The sequence below is a fragment of the Coptis chinensis genome, chromosome 1 (assembly GCF_015680905.1).
Source record: "Coptis chinensis isolate HL-2020 chromosome 1, ASM1568090v1, whole genome shotgun sequence".
Taxonomy (NCBI): domain Eukaryota; kingdom Viridiplantae; phylum Streptophyta; class Magnoliopsida; order Ranunculales; family Ranunculaceae; genus Coptis; species Coptis chinensis.
Window position 1 is genome coordinate 73,102,839 of NC_141456.1, and position 20,417 is coordinate 73,123,255.

The window sequence follows — 20,417 nt, forward strand, 5'->3', positions numbered from 1 at the left end:
ATATACATCACGGTTGTGTATGAAGTTGGTTTTATATATATGTGGTTGTTGGAAGGGTGAAATGATGTGATTTCCAGGTTATGACAGGTTTTGGGTATACGAAACGTCGATTAAACAAAGGAAACTCTGCCGAGATTCACTCCTCGTCCTCGGGATGTGTGATGGGTCTCGGGGCGTGACATATGTGTGAGGTTCTGGATTGTTCTATGGATGTAGTTCGTTGTTATTTACGATGATTCGCCGTTTGGGAATCATCGGTTGTCATTTACTATGACTGGCCCGTTTGGGAGTCATAGGTTGTATTTACTCGATTGTTGGAAATCCAGGAACTCACACATATAGGACAGCAGTTTAAAATGGAAAACTAAATATGTAATTATAGTATTTTGAGATAAACGGTAATACGACTATATGGTACTATTCTTACCACGAGGGGATTTGGAAAAGAATTGGTGAATTCCTATAAAGAAGGAACTATTGTCCCATTTTCGGAGATGGAAGTTCGCTCTAGGATTCCAACTGTGGTGTACATCTTTCGAGGTGGTGGGCCATCTTTAAAGGGATGCATCACAGAATGGAGTCCGGGAATTCCTTTTCTACTTTTCTAGATAACCATGCTTGTACGTGTCACGTTGTATGGTAATTAGCTTGTGTGGGGTTACATGTTACCCCGATGAGGTTTAGACGCGAGGAGTGAGAGTTTAGTCCACTCCTGGATGTGTGTCAGGATCCTGAACAGTCTGCAGTCTTCGAACGGTTGACCACCGTAAGTTAGGTGACAGCCTGTATGGGGGTCGTGGTCACAGGGTCCACCTGAGCCCTAAAAGCTTTGGGGATTTTGTGTGTACGAACACAACAACGGCATTTCATCTTCCTACCGGTAAAATCAGAAAAATAACGGTGCATGGTTCACACTGGAAAGTATTGAACTGAGATATGCCTGTGACTGGGGCTGAGTACCAGTCGTACCCTCACTATTCTAATAGGATGCAGCGGCCACAATAGTTGTATGATGATTGCGAAAAACTCTATTTTGTATATCAATGAAGCATGCCAAAATGATTTCTTCTAGTTAGTGATGTATATATATAGTCACGATACTTGAATACTTTTATGGAAACCCTGCATGTTTTAAATGTTTTGCTATAAGTAGACTATTTATTGGCTATGTGTGTTTCTACTGGGCATGGTTGTTTGCTCATCCTACCTTAACATTTCAGAGACGCCAGTTGCGGAGGAGGCTTTCCCTAACCCTAGTGATGATGGTTATGGGGATTTGGGTGGTTTCCCCTATGCTTGACGAGGGACAGAGTCAAGTTCATTTTGGGTTGTATAGAGAGAGACTAGTTCATTCTTTTGTTGTATATATAGAGAGCTAGTTCATTTTGATGTAATACTCGATGTAATTGAGTAGCAGTTACGCTTAAACATTTTGTGGATATATAGATATATCACTATTGTTTAGAAAGTTGGTTTGTATATATATGGTTGTTGGAATGATGAATTATGCGATGTCCAGGTTTTATGACTGGTTTTTGTATACGAAACGTCGATTAAACAAAAGAAACTTCGCCGAAATTTTGTTAGAATTGGGATAGGGTCGGCCTCGAGATTCACTCCTCGTCCTCGGGATGTGTGTTGGGTCTCGGGGCGTGATAGTGGGTGTTCCTCGATTTCACAACGCAGTGGAAAATTGAACCCAAGTTCAATTTCGTCCTCCTCTCCCACATTTTGCGTTCTTGACGACGATCCTTTTGCTTTTTTTTTTGGATATTTTGACATTTCCAAACCATCGGGAATGTTCTTCATGTGGTGAGGTTGGTGGGGATGCATTGGGGGTGGAGAAGTCATTAGGAATGGAAGTTTGTGATAAAAGGTTGTTAATGGAGACTAGAAAATCGCAATGGAGGCTAGGAAGAAAGTGAAAATGGAGCCTGTTCGCGTATGTTCATAACAAGTCATCAGACGGGATGTTAGATTCCGTCTGGTTATAAAATACCAGACGGGATGTTACATTCCGTCTGGTTATAAAATACCAGACATGATGTTACATTCCGTCTCAATAAAAAACCTCTAGACGGAATCTAACATCCCGTCCGAGATATTTTATTCAGCTTTGCATTGCACAACTTCACCTTGTTTTTCACCGTTTTGGTGAAAAGGTGGTGAATAAGTGCTGAGGTGGCGGTGAATAAGGGGATTATAGTCACTTGCATTGGGAATGCTCTAAGGAGGAATACGGCCAAGTATCTATATAGCCTGATTAATAACCAATTAACCTATTATTATTAATCCGTGAGCGTGAGCGAACTCTTGAGGTCGCTTTTCAAAAGTCACACAAAAAACCACTTCCTACGTGTCACTCTCCCCTGTGTCTATCCGTACCCCCAAATAACCCTTACTTTGTGTCCGACCCACCTCTCTCATTTTCCCCTATCTTCGCCTCCAACCTCTCCCAATGACCCAATCTCTCCTCCAAACTGTTCTCACAATCTAAGAGTGATAAATGACCGTCTGTTGCTTTACACAGCCACATCCGACCTCGTTGGATCTAACTCTCCCGATCGTCTCTCTATTCTCGCTCTCGGATTTCTCACGGGAGGGTTGCTCCACAGATTCTTCTTCAATTTCTACGACTCCCCATACTCAAGACAAGAGAGATAGTTTTAGGTATCTCGTTGAATTTAGTAGATTCTTGACTTCCATGTTTATATACCTACTTGAAACCAAATATCACTGTTACTGATGTATCGCATATGCTTGCAGTTGGCTTCTCAAACTTTTTTCTGTAATTAATATGTTTCACAAAAATATTCTTAGCAGTTTTACTTGCTTATAGAGTTTTAGTATTTTCATCATGGAATTGGATTGAAAAGATAACAACAATAGGTTGGCAATTGCAGATTTTTAGTGCTTTAAATAAAGGATTTCGTATTTGGTTTTGAGCTGGGTTATTTGGGTTGTCTGATCGAATAAATATTGGAGAAGTTTGGAATGGCACTACATTGATTTTGGGAAAAGATAAAAACTAGTCTCTGTGAGATATATGTAAGTGGATCAGAAACATGTAATGGTGTGAATTAGAGATCTCAACTGTTAAATGATATATTGTTTATGATAACTTATTGGGAACAAGAGAAACTGGTGGTTTGATGTCATAAACTTTTAAGCATTTTACTTTCATGCTTTCTGTCGGTCAGTTCAAAACAATGAAAACCAATCACTTGGAAAGTCAGAAACTCCTCCTTTCTTCTCTAGCTAGAAGAATGTTCGATCGAGTGTCTCACTCTTTCTGGGAAAAGGAGATCTCTTATGAGATAACTTGGGATCGTTGGTCTCTTCCTTAAATATTGGGATGAGTCGATGTCGGTCGATGGTGCACTTCCTGATGTCGGTCGATGGTGCACTTCCTGATGTCGAATTCCAAAAACCCGCGAGAGGTTCCCCACTTTTCTTTGATCCATCTTAGGGCCAAGTTGCAGCCTCGACCCGAGCTCCAGTGCAATGTGTCTGGAAACTCGGTCAGGGTGCGATTGATGACTTTACCGTAGGACTTCCTCGATGTTGGAGCTACGGAGATCCAACGCCTCGTCCGGTCAAGATGCTCCTCTCTCTGCCCTTGAAGCTAAGTCGTGGAAATAAATAAATAAATATAATATATTATATATTATATAAAAAAGGAGAGCCAAATAAATGATAGACTACGCTCACGCCCCCATTACAATGCAGTATACTAGTAAAATAATCACTTCTTGACCGATTGACTATTTTCCATATATATACCGACCCATAAATAAGTAAGAAAATCACGTAGGTGCCCATTTGAAACAACAGGCGTAAGGCAGGCAGGCCGCAGGCATCACTAAAACTTGAACCTTAAACCCGTTAAAAAAAAAAGCCCAACTCTGACTAGCACAAAAACCACTCTAATTCTTCTCTCTCTATTTCTGTAGTGTAGAATTTTACCATGGCTGATTTTCAAACATCAACTCATCGAGCTAAGTGGATTTTCACTCCAAAAGAACTGGTAATAATTATTACTATTATTTAAACTGAAATAGTTATTTATCGTAATAATGAATTAATCTTTTCTTTTGTTGTTGTTAAATGTGTAGATGGAAAAATATCACGTTTCTAACCAGAAAGCTATGCAAGCACTCTTACAGGTATATCCAATTTTTTGTATGAATGCCAATATTGATGGAGAAACTTTTTAACCAATATATGGGTCACGGATTATCATTTTTTGAAGATTATACGTTTGAAAATTCATTTTTTGTAGTATGGGTCAACACGGATAGAAGTGAATGCTGATGGGACGTTGAGTTACCCCGAAACGAAGATTGACCCAAATAAATGTATGCACTTCATGTTACTCTCGTTCAAGTTTGAATCCGTTATTTTATAAATATGTCCTTCATAGCTTGTAAACTTATCTTGTTTGCATCTTAGTTGAAAAGCGTTCAAAGCCACTTAGTATTGAAGACGAACAACTTATGCGGGTCTTCTATGAACAAAAAATTCAAGAAGTATGTCGAGCCTTTGGATTTCCAAACAAAATTCAGGTATACTTATTTTAGTCTGTTGCAACAAGGCTATAGTTATGTGGTTGTAACAATATTGTTTCTCAAAATTTCAAATTATTCATCCTTTGCAGGGAACAACCATCATATATTTTAAACAATTTTATCTGCAATGGTCTGTAATGGAGCATCATCCGAAAAACATAATGTGAGATATGTTTTTCATTAGTTTGCAAATTTTTCTTAGAATTATGTTGTCTAAATGGATGAACTTATCATAGTCATAACAGCTCTGAATGACAAATGAGGAAAATAAGACTATCATTTGATACTAGAATTCAACTGTTAGGATTGTTAAGCATTTTGTAGGGGTGTACGGTTGTATTGGCATTCCAATTTCTCTTCTACAGACTTATAAATCCCTTTTGGGATATTCAGGGTTCACGAGGGAGACATATAGGCTGTATTTGGTTCAAGGAATCCATATTCATGGAAAGTCATGGGTAGTTATGTAAATAGGGAGTGAACAAAGAGCGCGAAAGTAGAAAACAAAGATGGAAATTGTGGGTAGATAATCAGCAGGAACTACATAACTCAAGGTATTTCCTTCTAAGGGTATTGGAATTAGGGAAAACAACTTGATTTATGGCAAATTGGTGATTTGGTGGTCACTTTCCTTAAATGAATGGAGTAGATTGGGTAACTTCCCCTTCCTCAGTCTCCACTACGCTCTTCTTCTTCTTTTTCACTATTCTTCACCGCACTCTCTATTTTATGGGAATTAAGATTCCTCAAACCAAACACAGCCATAGGAGAGGTTGCATAGCAACTAAGAGCATCTCTAGGTGGTGGTAGTATCACCTGCATGTTTGAGGACGAAATTTGAAGAAAGTATCCTCAAATTTTGACCAACTCTAGATGGATGCAAATATCAGTCGCAAATTTGGATTGGGGTCTACCATGCGATATTGATACTGTCGTCCGAAGTTGAAAAAAAAACCCAGGTGACATTCCCACTGTCACGCCAAATTGAAAAAGTAAAAACAAATAACCCATGTGACATTGGCGCGCGACATTAGTAATGGCGCGGTGTGTTGGTCAAAAAAAAAAAAGTTTGGGCGAAATTAGGAAGTCCCAAATTTGCATCCACGGATGCGGCTAAACAGGTGATACTAACATATTTGCTTCCACCTAGAGTTGGATTTCCGCAAAATTCTGAGTTTTGGAAGCAAATTTGGAGAAATATGGAGGTGATACTACCACCTAGAGATGCTCTAACGTATTATTTTTAAGACTGAGGTATTGTTCTCATCAGTTGAATGTTCTTGCATGACAATTACTTGGTTTTAACGTGTCTAGTCCAATGAAGAGTGATTTATGCCTTAAACTTTATAATTATATGATTGAATGGATAGCTTAGATCTTCACTATCTTCGTCACACTTTTGTCTATGCAGGTTGACTTGCATATACACATCATGTAAGATAGAAGAGAAGAAAATCATGTATCGGCCGAGGAGCTTGGTAAAGGGATAAACCAGGATCATCAAATGATTCTCAACAACGAGATGATAGTTCTTCAGGCATGGATTTAAATTTCAAGCTACTGTTGCTTCTTTGTATAAATTCCTTCGTTTAGACCACATATATTGAAACAACCTTTTGCAGGGCCTAGGATTTGATCTAATTGTTTATGCACCATATCGGTCGATTGAAGGTTTTATTGATGATATTGAGGTGAGTCCGGACAAATTTATGTTTTATCTTTATATATTCATAATACTTATGGTGAAGAGTAGAGGGCTTGGAATTATTTATTGCTAAGAAATGATGTTGATTTTCCAGGATTTTTGTCAAGCAAAAAATGACCAACTGCAAATGTTGAAGGCAAGCATTCTACTTTTCTACAATAATATTTTAAAATTGTTATGAAATGCTGATTTGGTTTATACTAGTACTTATTACTATAATTTTTTATTCTTATTCTTTAATCTAAATTGAAATACAAAGTGGGGCTGTGTCTTCAAAATTAAGGTGTTGACAGAGAGCGAAGTGGGGGAATCTATGACCAGTTTCTGGATGTGATGTTGTGACTTTAACTTACAAGTTCAGTCTCAGTTATTGATTCCCTTTTATTTATTAATTTATTTCTTTTGGAGGTGGGAGGGTCAACTGTAACGCCCCAAATCTCAAACAATTATATACATAAACTACGTGACTTTTCTGGAAAATTTCGGCAGAGTCTCCTCTGTATTTTCAACATTTCATAAATATGATAACCTGTCATAACTTGAAAATTTAATAAGAATACATCCAAACCAAATATAAAACCTCATACCTCAGTCGTAAATTCAACTACTAAAAGATATAACGGATTCGTAGAACCAGCCACTTAACCATCTTGACCAATGCCAGTTAAGTCAAGTAACCAATCCTCGGATAAGAATAAAATTATAAATATACAAACATCCCAGAAACCCTAATATACAACTTATACAGTGCAACTAACATACATACATCTAAGTCCCATAACTATCAAAAGGTTTACGCCCTTAACAATAAGTACTTACTATAAAACTTTCTAAAAGAGATACAAAAGAGAAATATACTAAAGCGTCTTGACAAGTGCCAGATCACTTGAGTACCAAACTAATATCGGTTAAACAAACTAAACAAATAAAGATATATCTAATATAGCAATCGGGTGGACACAAATACAACTAGAATTAATGACACTCATAGTGAAAAATATCTAAGTTATAGTAAAACTTACTCTGAGTACCAATCCTGCATCTGTCTATTCGTAACCAAATGACATATGTACAACATTAAACTGGAATCACTTAATATCAGTTCTTCTAAGAAAAATACGTGAGGACCCAATATTAAACATATCATAGTAAGCACGCTCTAACATATATAGTTATGAAATAAAACAACGATCAAACATCAGAAACAAAGAACTCTATGGGAGCGGCTGTGCCAGGTGGCTGCCTACGTACCCTTTCAGGGATCAAGCCATACGTAGTTCTTTTAAAATATAACACATCAACGTTATAACTCAACAAACCCACAGAACAAATCAACAGTTTTGTATTATATCTTAACAGTTCGATATAATAACTCGAATATCGAAACTCGACAGATAAACCATCTTTCATAAAAATGAATTACAACTCATATTGCACAACACTCACAATAACATTCAGTGACCGAATACCAAATCATTTGGGTTAAGACATTATTGTTTAAAAGGACGATACCGAGACCAAACTGGCACGTATTAATCGGCTAATTGGCACAGTTATTTACTTTACTGAAGAGAATACTTGTTACCTTTTGAAAGTCGGTAGAGTTTGGGGAAGAGTTTCTGGCCCATAAATGAGAGACCAAGCGAAATAATCACTCCCAAATCCAAGCTTATTTCATAATCACTCTCAAGGACAGGGACGGGGAAAGTTCAAGTTTGCCCTTGAATACGTGTACACAATTAAAAACCCCCACAAACCCCCGCAATAAGAGAACGAATTTGTCGACAGACGTGCAAAATATGTCCACAAGACAGCAGCACCCAATTGGTTCACCTCAGGAACTTAGACAACTCAGCTTTGTGTCCCACTCAAACTAAAACTAGTATACTGCTATGCAGTGGGGGCGTGAGCAGAGAGGGAAAGTGGAGAGGGAGATGGAGGAGTGGAGAGGGAGAGATTGAGAGGGCGTGGACTCGTAGAGGCACGAATAGAAGAGAAGAGATGAGGAATGTGGACAGACAGAAACCAACCAAATGACTTTTTGTCCACATACCCGCCTCGGCCCAGAACGTACGCTCAGCTCACTTAATCAAGGAATACTTACTAACAAAAACATCAAACAATCCATTGTATGAGGTTTTGCAGAAGATGGACGGACTATTGATAGAAATCATCACTGACATCCTTGCAAGGCTCCCAATTAGTTCTCTATCTCCATGCAGGTACGTTTGCCAAACATAGTGAAACATAATCTCTAATCCTTTATTAATAGATAACAACAAAGCCTAATACTTTATTCTTGTGCTGCACTGGTCATACACATGTGGAGAAAGACTTTGTTTATTGCAATTGTGCTACCAATTAGAAGAGCATGTTCAGATTAGTAGAAGACAATGTGGATGAGGTATGCGTATATCCCATCACCGGGGTAAAAAACATGAATCTCTATTTTTAAGCATGGATTCTTCAAACACAGCTGTTCTTGTTGGATCGTGCAATGGTCCTGTGTGTTTATCATTAACGATTGCTTTTTTTCAATAACGACCGCCCTTCATTTATTCAATAGATATAATAGGATTACAGCTACTGACAAATGATGGGATGAGCTCCTCCAAGTGGTTTGTAGCCCACTTAGCAAGTTGATGCGCCTAAGTGTTTTTATCTCTCTTAATCCAAACAAAGTTACATGAAACTAATCCTGAAACACAATTCATAACAGCTTGATTATCTCCTATGACTTCCACTTTTCTCACTCCCATTCTCCTTATGAGTATTACTGCAACTTCAGCAGCTTTGAGCTCTGCCTCCTCTACATCTCTAGCTTTAAATCTTCTATGAGCTGCTCCTGCAATTTCTCTTTCATGATTCCAAAAGATTGCACCTGCTGACCCTTGTCCTGTAGACCTGTCAAATGTAGCATTAAAGCATACATAAGCACCTCCAAAATCATTAACATTTGCTGCTCCCATGGACAATGGTTTTCGGGAACCTGTTTACATACTTAACCCCTTAACAGGAGAACACAAAGGACTTCTGTAAATGTTCATTCTACGACAGTTTTTTCTGGATTTGGTTTCAATATCTATACACAAGAATTCAAGATTATATTTGTGGAATTTTATGGTAGTGTGAAAAATAAAGTGGTAGTTCACACTGGTAGTAATACATGAGAAATAATGCCCGAAATATTCTAATTAACGCGTTTGAAGAGGTCTTGTCGGCATTCATCAATGATTCCTTTCATTGGATAACAAGGGAACCAATAAAACACACTAGTCATCAATCTTCTAGTTTCAAGCTGCTCATTTTAGCATGGCATTTGGGGGCCGAAGAGTTCAGCAATATTCCAGTACCTGAGTCAATCGCTATCTTGAATACTAATTTTAGATGTTGTTCGAAATACTACATACTCTGGGTGCTTGAGGGGCTCTGTCATTGGTAAACTGCTATTCTGAACAAGTTGTTGACATATGGTTGATTAAAAATTATAAAGTAAAGGAGTCTTGGGCTAAGCAGTTTACTATATTGAAAGAACAAATATTGCAGTCATGTTACACGATTTCACCTATGATAATTCGAACGAACGGAGAGATCATACTACTATGTGATGACAGGTATCTAGTTTCATATAACATCGAAACTGACAAGCAGACTATGAAAGTTATTTCCAACAAAAAAAGCAGGAACCAAGTTCACGTATTTCCAATTGATGGTAACTTTTTATCAATAATATCAGCTTATGGAGCAGAGAATAACATCGAGAAGAAATTTCAGAGGAAGATTAAAAGAAAGCCGGCTTATGGAGCAGAGAATAAAACTGAGAAGAACTTTTTTTGGAAGATAAAAAGAAAACGACTGCCATAACAAAGTTCCTGTTTAATATTAGCAAGTGATATCCTCTACTGATGACTGACCTATACAGGTTTGTCATGACTTTTTCCTTGGCTACCGGCCTTGCATATGGGTTTTGGGGAAGTCCGGAAGACCTATGTGGGTAACCTTTCGGGTGATGGAATAGGGATGCTTGATTAACCTTTGTATTCATCATCATTCCCCATTTAACTAGGTGCACTACATTTTCAAAAGCTTCCTGTTGAACCGCTCTTATTTCAATCCGTGTTGGACCGATCTTGGTGGTCTTCTTTGTTAAGGAAATAGCTTTAAGTGTTTCATGCTTTCATCTATGCAGATACTTCAGGATTAGTAAAATTTCTGTTCACGTGATTGGGCTGATGGAATTCTTGAAGTCTTTAGGAGACTTTAATTGGACCGTCCCAAAAACAAAACTAGACGCCTACAATGAGAAAAATATCTACATAGATCAAACACCCTTACGAGTAGTATCGATTGTAAGCGATGGACGAGAGTATAAAATAAACCTTTTCTTTTTCCTTTGGTCAAAATCCAGAGGGTTAATATAGTGTCAAAGAAGTAATCAATTTTACATAACAAACTCTTTTTAGCTCCCCGCCCCCCACGACCCCACCCCAAAAAATAATAATAATAATAATAGTAAATATATAAATAAAACAATAAAGAAAAAATATAGAAAAAAATTCAACCTACTTTAAGGTAGGAACTTACAGAATATAATTCTATTTAGACTCCTCAGTCTTGGACAGTATAATTTATTACCAATTTCTAATGGAAAAGCATTTCTAGAAGGCAACTTTCGCTAATTAACAGGTTATCTTAGATTTGAACTTGTGAGAGACTAGGAAGAGTAGGTACCACACTGTTCACTACTCATCAATTTTTATCTTCTAACATTTGCCCCAAACTGCATTTGCTCATTTGTTCGCCATATATTTGAGAACACTACCCTCTTGTAATGCACATAGCCAATCATTTGAGATGGCTCAGGTAGGTTTTTAAACCAATTCAATCTTGCTTCCACTTCACAAACGCCAGTCCCTCCTAAAGTTCCAGTTCTTACGAAAAATTCATATCATATTCAAAAACAACATTCAAATTTGACACTTTAAAGGATAATGTTCTAAATAATATAATTTGTAAGAAAATAACATGAAAGGTTTTTCTTGTCTTTTAATGTAGAAAACTATACAAGCAGTTCACTGGAAGACGGAAAAGCAGAGAATGAACAAAATGAATCCAAGAAAGATACGATAGTCTACTTGAAACAACATTACCAGGTAATACTTGTTGAGATTATAAAGCCTTTCCATCAAATATATAAAGAAATCTACTAATCATAGAAAACCTATAAGCATACCTAGTGTTTTGAGATCAACCACTCTTGATATGAGATAATTAATCAGAGCACCGTCTTCAAATTTAGCAATATGGTAACCTCTGAAAATGCTTTTTGCAGTGACTGTATCTTCTTATTAAGTTCATCCAGCTCCTTCTCCTTGCCACTCAATTTAATAGTCAAGGTAATGCCAACTTTCTTCAACACCAAAACACTTTTTAGTAAAAACTCGAGAAACTTGAATTCATTTTCAGACCCTTCAAAATTTTGCATCTCAATACACTTTAGTTGACGAAGCTTGCAAGTAAATGATAACTCTCCATCCCAATCTCCTCTCTCATCTTCAGGATCGATAATTCTTTGATATAAAACAATTGGTAAAACAACAGTACAATTTATGTTTCTACAATTTGTTTCTTTTAATTTTCTACTGTTACTACTTTTTCCCCTTGTTCCAATAATTAGCAGCATATACAAAAGAGGCAAACAAAACAGATGTAATAGGCATTCGTAGTGAGACTTTTATTTATTTTTTTTATATTTTAAGTAGAAATGTTGCCATGTATAATAAAACCCCAGTTAGAGTGGTTTAGAGTTCTAGTTATTAAGTGGTAGAGTTATTATACATAGGTTTTGTAGCCTTCTTTGTCAATGGGTTATTAGAAAAAAAATTATTATTTTTGAAAGATCATGATAGTGAATATTAAATTAAGTTGAAACCCTAGTTGTTAATTTTTTATATATTATTCCGCTGCGTTTGATGAACTTAGTAGTTGGTAACTTTAAGTTGTAACTGTATAACTATAAGATAAGAGTTGAAAAAACCTGAAATATGATATAGTAATCAACCAATACCTTGGTTTTTTCCAAGACAAGAGTTTCTAAAAGTGGGAAAACCTCTAATAGTTTTGCCAATGAATAGATGTAAGATTTGTCACACCATTCTGTACGCTTAAGATACTTCAAACTTTGGACTGAAACTGGCACCTGACATTTGCTCCTTTTGTGTATGTAGATGGTATATGGATGATGTAGATAGATGATGGTCGTTGAACAAAATAGAAGTGTATCAAAACCTAATTATCCCTCAATAAGTAAAAGATGAGTAGGGTATTGTTCCACTTTTAAGTGTATGTTTATATGAAAGACAGGACTGGAAAGGGGGTTTGAGGGATTAAAAACTATGATTATAGATATTGTAGATTCTAATGCTAAACTAAACTAAACTAACTAAACTATTAAGAATTTATAAGATAGGGAATTCAAGAGATTAGAATCCACCGATACTTTTGATCTATGACCTTATGCTTCATGGTTGTTCTCACAAGTAGACTACAATTAGGCAATCGAGCGAGTGTCGTTGCCCTCTTGGACGAAACATCGTTAACGAATAACTCTACTCAAGGTTGTTCCTAAGTTTATGTTACTAGTATCTTCTTTCCTTTTATGCGAGCTTGGGCAGTTATTCAATGAATCACCATCTAAGGCAAACACAAGGAATACTTCCCTTACTCTAAAACACTACACAACTAGAAGAAAAGTAGAGAATAATAGTGTAATATTCAATTACAATAAATAAAACCCTATTCTAGCATTATATTCAATTGCAATAAATAAAAGCATGTCACTAGCAAATATTAAATTGCAATAAATAAAACCCTAAACTAGTATGATATTTGATTGCAATAAATAAAAACCTTAATCTATACTTCCATCCCCTGGTCTGGGCAATGGAACTAATAACTAAAAACATGAAGAACTAACCTGATTGAAGAACACCATGAACCAGAAAAATCAATGAACCTTAAGCACCGGCTTCATCTTCTCTCTTGAAGGAAAAAATTAGCCTTCCATAAAGAAAGAAGAACAAGAAGAACGAGAAGAAGAAGAGTTGATTAACATAAGACTAGGAAGACTAACTTATTAAGACTTAGCTAGTTAAAACCGAATATTTTATTATTAATCTCTCTCTTCCTCAAGTTCTGGAGACAAGAGTATAAGTGAATTGGCAAATTACATGAGGCACTTAGGTCCTCTATTTATAGGGGTTACAATGAGTTCTAGAAGCATTCCAAACCGCCATTTGCTTCCTAATACAAATCAACTTCTTTTAGAGTCCAACTTCATATCCAAAACTGAGAAGGAAGTGGCTACAGTGTCGTTCCATGCATCTAGACGCACAATCCAAGCGTCCCAGACGCGGAAGTCTATTTTCCCTTTTTTGCTCTATCCTTCTATCCTCTTTTGCGGGCTTTGATCCAAGCAATGAATCCTTTTGCCTTGGGCTTCCAAATAGTCTTTAAAATAGGTCCAAGTCACATCTTTAATAACTTCAATTCCTTGGCCTTCTCCATGATTGTCCACGGGCTTCCCATGTGATCTTTAATGCTCCGAATTGCTCTGTTTTACCCCTTTTTCTCTAATATTCCACAACACTCTCTTTTTCACATGTAGAATCATAAAACATAACTTACAAACATTATTAGTCCACTAAGATAGCTAAACAAGAGGCATAATCATGGGTTAAATTGCACTTTTTGAGCACTTATCAGCACCCCTTCCAACATATTCGGCAGTTCTTCGAAAGCCTGACAATGAAAAAGAGAGCAATCTAGAAACAACTACTTCACAGGTAAAATTTTGACAGTGATTAAGTGCTTGACAAAAGGTGTTTTTCCCATATGCTACAACTGAATTGTTCGAGGAGAGCATCTATATATCAACCATTTACAACCTAGCAAAGTTACAAACCATTGGAATTCGACACCATAGCTTTAATTAGTAGAGGGGTATTCCTCGGAGAAAGGTACCTCAGAGTATAAAGATTGTCTAAATTAGCATTTAAGTTTGTAGTCAACAAATCTGTTATGTCACCCGACATACTTATTTAAAACAGTGTTAGTTCAAATTATTGTGTTCCAAACTTCTTGACCAAAAATAGAAAAGAAAAGAAATCATAAAGCACATTTGTTTTCCCAATGTTCTGAAAGCTTTATACAATTGAAATAATTAAGTTCTCACTAATAAAAAAAAGTACACAATGCTAGCTGAAGCCATTTTCACAATAGAGAAATATGAAAAAAAAACATACTTGAAAGCCATGTCCTGATAGAGTAAGCGACTTTGCATTAGTGATTCCTTTTAGGATGCTACTCAAACATCTACCAAATGAAATATTGAGGGTTGCCACGTAATACACATATGTCTCAATCTCGAAGAATAACTAGATTTGAAAAGATTCTCCAAGGTGTAGTCTTCATAGGTATAGCCAATGAATTTGAGTGATGTGAGACTGGGCGCCGCAGATATCTTAATTGAGGTTTTATAATTAATTCCTGGAAAAATATTCTCCACCTGCAAGTACTTAAGTTTAGGACCAGATATTGCAAGCCTTCTAACCGCAATATGGTGACAATAATCAATAATAAAACTTTCCACAATTGGCAAGTCCAAAACTAAATCCCCATGACCATTACTTGGAAGACAGATCCCAAATAATTCCAAAGTTTTAACGCTGCCAGATAAACAGACCGTTTTAAATGACAGAATAGATACACCAAGTCTAAGCACTTGAACTCGTCGTTTTTTAGCATAAGTAACCCATCTATCAATCTGTCTAGAATCATCATATGCGGCATAGAGGAAATACAGATCGAACTTGTCTATATCAGATCCATCTCGGAGAAATAAAACCGTGTCTACAAAAAGCTTGAACTTACCTTTCTTCAGTTTGAGATTACGTCGAGTCGTCTAGGAATCTTCATGAAACTTAAGAGTTCGGACTGATCAACATAGGTTTGTCCATCTTTTGGAAAGAAAGCTTGTTTGAAGAACTTCTTTCATGTCCATGAAAGAGAGGATGTGATGAATAAGTGGTTCATTTAAGCCACTGATTCTGTCTTCATTGTTCATATTCATTAACTTCTTGTTAGCAGAAGTGGAACTTGATGAAGATGAATTCTTTTTAGCTTCCATCTCAATATTTTCAAACCAAATCCTCCAAAGGTAGATGAACTCTAAAACAAAACACATTACCATATTACACTAGATAACTGCAAGCAGTGGGGGCATGAGCAGAGGTGGAGAAGAGAGAGGGAGAGATGGGTTTATGGTGGGGAGAGAGAGAGTTGGGTTTGGTTGAGAAGGAAGGAGGGGGAGGGAGAGGGAGAGGGAAGGAGAAATATATTTTGAAAAGATTTAGTATACCTCGTCAGACTTAATGGTGCCCCTAAATAAAATAGGATGCAAATGACATACCTCACCAACCATAGCAAGTTAGTGAAAAGAAAAAAAGAAAAATAAAAGTAGGAGAAAATAGCCATTAGAGTGAATCATACCTAATAGAGAGAGAGAGAGGCGGCAGATCTGATCTCAGTGGAGAATGAAGGAAATTTCTCTCTTTATCCTAAATTAGAGAAAAGAGATACAATGTAACCATTTGCAGCGTAGATATGCAGCACACTACTTTAGCTCACTTTAAAATTCCATATCACAACTTGAGAAATGATATATGAGCCGCAAGATGAAGGCCCTGCGGGCCCACACCATTCCTTTTTACTAGAATCACTGCATAGCAGTGGGGAAGTGAAAGTAGCAAGGGTAGGAAATGAGAGGAGCAAGGAGATGAAGAGAAGGGCGGAGAACAAAGAGAGTGAGAAGAGGAAGATGAATTAGGTATTTCCGTATAGATGTATAGGAAGCAAACAGTAAAAAAATTAAAAAACAGCAATAGGTATTTTCCGTATTTGTAATATTCGCATTGACACGAGGATAAATTTTAGTTGTCACTGTAACAACGAATTTTTGAAAGTTCGACAAGATGAATGAATGCAAAACTATTTACATGTCACCAAACAGTATGTAATCAAAAGTTCAGGAACATAGGATGGTAAATAGAATTCACCTCTTAGGCTTATAATCAAACATGTCCTAGGGAGCTTCTAAAAATGCTCTAACTAATATACAATTTTCTAACACACAAAGAAAAAAAAAATCATCGGAAACATATTGGAAATAACATATAACAATGCTTCAAACATCAAACTTATGAATAAGACATGACCCACAATATAAAACAAATACGTATAGAAAAATAAAATAGATGGAACAAATCATTCAATATACAACAGTGATTACACATTTAGAACCTAAGACTATCTCAAATAGTGGTGAAATAAAAAAATCACGGCCCACTTCTTTGCAAGGGAAAATTTTCATTCTAAAATTCCCATACAAATAATGAGAGTGAAAAAAAATTCATTGGAAAATCTGCAATTAATTGGCGAAACTTTAGTATTAATTGATGATAACCATAAAGTTGAAGGGGAATTAAAACCATATAGGACATCACAAACTTAGAATTTTGAAGAGGAGTAAAAGAAAGGATTGTACCTTCGATTGTTGCTTTTAATCACCGTTGGCTCTAAAATCGCACTGTGTCTGGTGACGGTTATATCAAAATTACCAAGGGTATGTAGGAGATGGGAAGAGGAAGAAGATGAAGGAGGGAGATGAAGAGAAGGGCGGAGAACAAAGAGAGTGAGAAGAGGAAGATGAAAATAAAATAGAATGAGAATAAGAGAGAAACTATAGGGGGACAAAAAGACAGCAGACAAAAGTCATTTTAGACACTCTCACCAAACCCAACTCAAGAATGTTCGCATATGCTCACTTGATAATAATAATAATAATAATAAAATTAAAAAAGGAAAGGAAATAAAATGAAGAAAATATAAGATAAAATCCCCATTCTAACCTTCTTCTTCACAAAAGAACATAATAACGCTGGTTGCTCACCAAACCCATCTTCTTTTAGACTCCAACACAAATTCCGGCATGAACTCCGACGGTATTCTGTTAAATGGGGTAGATCTATAACTGAAGTTTCAATAATTGGTTACAAATGCAAGCCCAAACTCTTGCAAATATGTACATAAATTCATTTTTATTTCTGCTTATTTTCAATTTCAATCTCAAATCACTATGATTCAACAACTTTAGCCCAACATATTAGAACCGCTTAGAAATTAGAGTGAAATTTCGAAACCAACAACCGGATTTTTAAACTTACATTCATTAAAATGGAGTTAGAGGAAGTTTATGTGGGTGTTTGTTACTGATATAAATTTAGAGGGCTTAAAGGGATTAGAAGGAGTAGAATTGTTATATATTATATATCAGTTTAAATTTCGGCTGGAGAAGAAGATGGGTATGATGAACTCTTGATTGGTGAAGAAGAAGAAGGTTACACTGGGGCTTTTGTACGTTCTTTCTTTCCATTTTATTTATTTCCTTTTTTTTCCAATTTTAAGTAAAGTGGACCACAAGCTTGACGTGGGCTAAGTGTTTAGGTGGACCAATTATATTTTGTTGTCCACGGGACAGCTTTTTCATGTATGTCCACAAATTCGATCTCCCGCAAAAAAATTCTCCACAAACCCCTGCAAAAAACTATCCACAAACCGAAAACCTAAGCAAAATCTCAAATTTCCATCAAAACAAAACAAAATGTCAAAATCACCGTTACAGACTGAAGAGAACACATGCAACACTGAAAATTGCACTAATATAAGACTTCAAAATAAAATTTATTGTGAAGAACACCAAGATGAATTAGACCAACAAATTGTGTTATTTTCACAACTTGAGGACGGGGAAGAAGACGAACTACCATTATAGGTACATTTAATGATGTTGAATTATATTTTTCATGTTATAATTATTGAAATTAGTGATTTTTTGTTCATATCACTATTAGGATTTTCATGGCTTGCACAGTTTACATGTTAGGATATGAATGGTAGGAAATATATGTATGAACATTCATTGTTCATACTCTTATTGGACTATGAGCATTCAGTGTTCATACTCTTAGTGGACTATGAACATTGAATGTTCATTCCTGACCATACATTAACAGACTAATGTTTATAGGGTACTTTGATATTTTTTAATTTTGATATCTGACGTTCATTTATTTGTAAGACTTACTCCAAGGGATGAAAAACAAATCAAAGAAGAAGAACAAATCAAAGAAAAATAAGTCTCTAGGGAAAAGAGCATGTTCGAAATCAGCAACTAAGCAACAGAAGCTAAAATCGAGTAGCACTCCTACCAAGAAAAGGAAGAAAGTGTCAAGCAGCAAAGTAGTTCCTAAAAAGAAGAGTAGGAAAATAGTTTTTAAAAAGAAGGCAAAAGAGGAGAGTGAAAAGGAGAATGAAGAGGAGGAGAAGGAAGATCAGGGAAATGAACTAGTATCGGCTAAGGCACCAGTACCTCAGCTACGAAGCAGCCTCTCTTGGATAATAAATCTAGTAAAACTTCTAAAGGAAAAGAAAATTCCAGAAAATTATGTTGAGGCAATTAAGAAGACACCATTATGGTTGTTGTTTAAAGCATTGTGGGAAGGGGAGATTGTAGAAGATATCATAAACATGCCCAATAAAGAAATATTTGATCTCTTGGACAAATATGATAACAACTCTAATGAATTTCAAATAGATGGAAAAAGTTTAAAGCTGACTTATGAGGAGATAAGTCTAATGTTTGGGCTGCCTGTAACAGAAATGTTTTTTAATCCAACGGAGACTATTGGATCTAAAGAGAAAGAAACAAGATTCATATCAAAGTACTTGGGTGGTGGGGAGAAATTAATAATCAACAAGGTTGATTTAATTGGTGCAATATTGCAGACCTTGAATGAGACAAATGATGAACATGCAGCTGAAGATTTCTCAAGGCTGATGTCGCTTTACATGTTCACCACTTGCTTCTTTGCTAATGCAAATTACAGAGCAATTTGGCCTTTAATCAAGGCTGTAGAAGACTTGGAATAATTGAGAAAGTTGTCTTGGCCCAATGCAATACACGATGAATTGATTGCTGCAGAAAAAAAACACAAAAAAACGAAGATAAAGACGATCATTGGATGCACAATAATGTTTATGGTACAGTATTTCAACTGCATCTCCTTAATATATGTTTGTATATTTGTATAACAATTAGTATAGTATGAACAATGATTGTTCATATATGAAATCTTTGTAAATGCCTGTTTGTATAACATTTTTTGCACTAAATATGGGTTTCATCACACACATTACAGTTTTGGATATGTGAGCACACCACACTCATTAAAAAGGTGGAAAATCATGAAAGGAAATTCCCAAGGTGTGCGAGATGGAATCTGAAGAAATTAATTGAACAATTCTGAAGCACAACACTCAACATGTTAAAAGCTGATCAGGTATATTTCAACCTATATGAAGTGTATAAATACACACTATAGTATTAGTGTATAATTAGAATAACAGCATAGCAGTGGGGGTGTGAGCCTAGGAAGGGAGGAGATGAGAGGAGGAATATGAAGGAGGGAGATGAAGAGATGAAAGGAGGAAGATGAAAGATGAAAGGAGGAAGATGAAAGAGGGAGATGAAGAGAAGATCAGGAGACGAGAGGAGGAAGATGAAGGAGGGAGGAGATGAGAGAAGGAAGATGAAGGATGGAGATGAAGGGCGGAGAAGAGAGGGGAGATGAAGGGCGGAAGAGAGAGAGACTATTAGAGATGGGGTACAGACAAGCACCAATGAAATGGATGTTAGGGGGGCTTTTGAAACCGACCTCAAGAGTTCGCTACGCTCACGGATGAACACTGAATGTTCATAGTCCAATAAGAGTATGAACATTGATTGTTCATGGTCCAAATTTCAAACACTAATTGTTGATGCTGAACTTTATCAGGTAATTGTTGATGCCGAAGCTATAACAGATGAGGAAAGAACATTGCTGCAGAACATATTGATAAAAACACAAATTTACAAACGTTTATCGGCTTTCAGTTACTTATTTCTTAAGTCCGAGGTCCACAGTCCAAGTCCAAAGTCCAAAGTCCAAAGTCCAACGCTCAGATAGTCGTGACGCTTTAGTCAAGTT

The 20,417-nt window shown here is 36.3% G+C and overlaps 1 pseudogene across 1 annotated transcript; it reads left to right on the forward strand.

Annotated features, from left to right (window-relative positions):
* The first annotated feature begins 3,030 nt into the window (after positions 1-3,030).
* Positions 3,031-6,885, forward strand: LOC147525146 (cyclin-H1-1-like; annotated as a pseudogene). The gene is made up of 8 exons (XR_015197803.1): positions 3,031-4,027; positions 4,116-4,166; positions 4,283-4,358; positions 4,453-4,565; positions 4,658-4,731; positions 5,980-6,105; positions 6,191-6,259; positions 6,368-6,885. The product of XR_015197803.1 is annotated as a cyclin-H1-1-like (transcript).
* Positions 6,886-20,417: the final 13,532 nt, after the last annotated feature.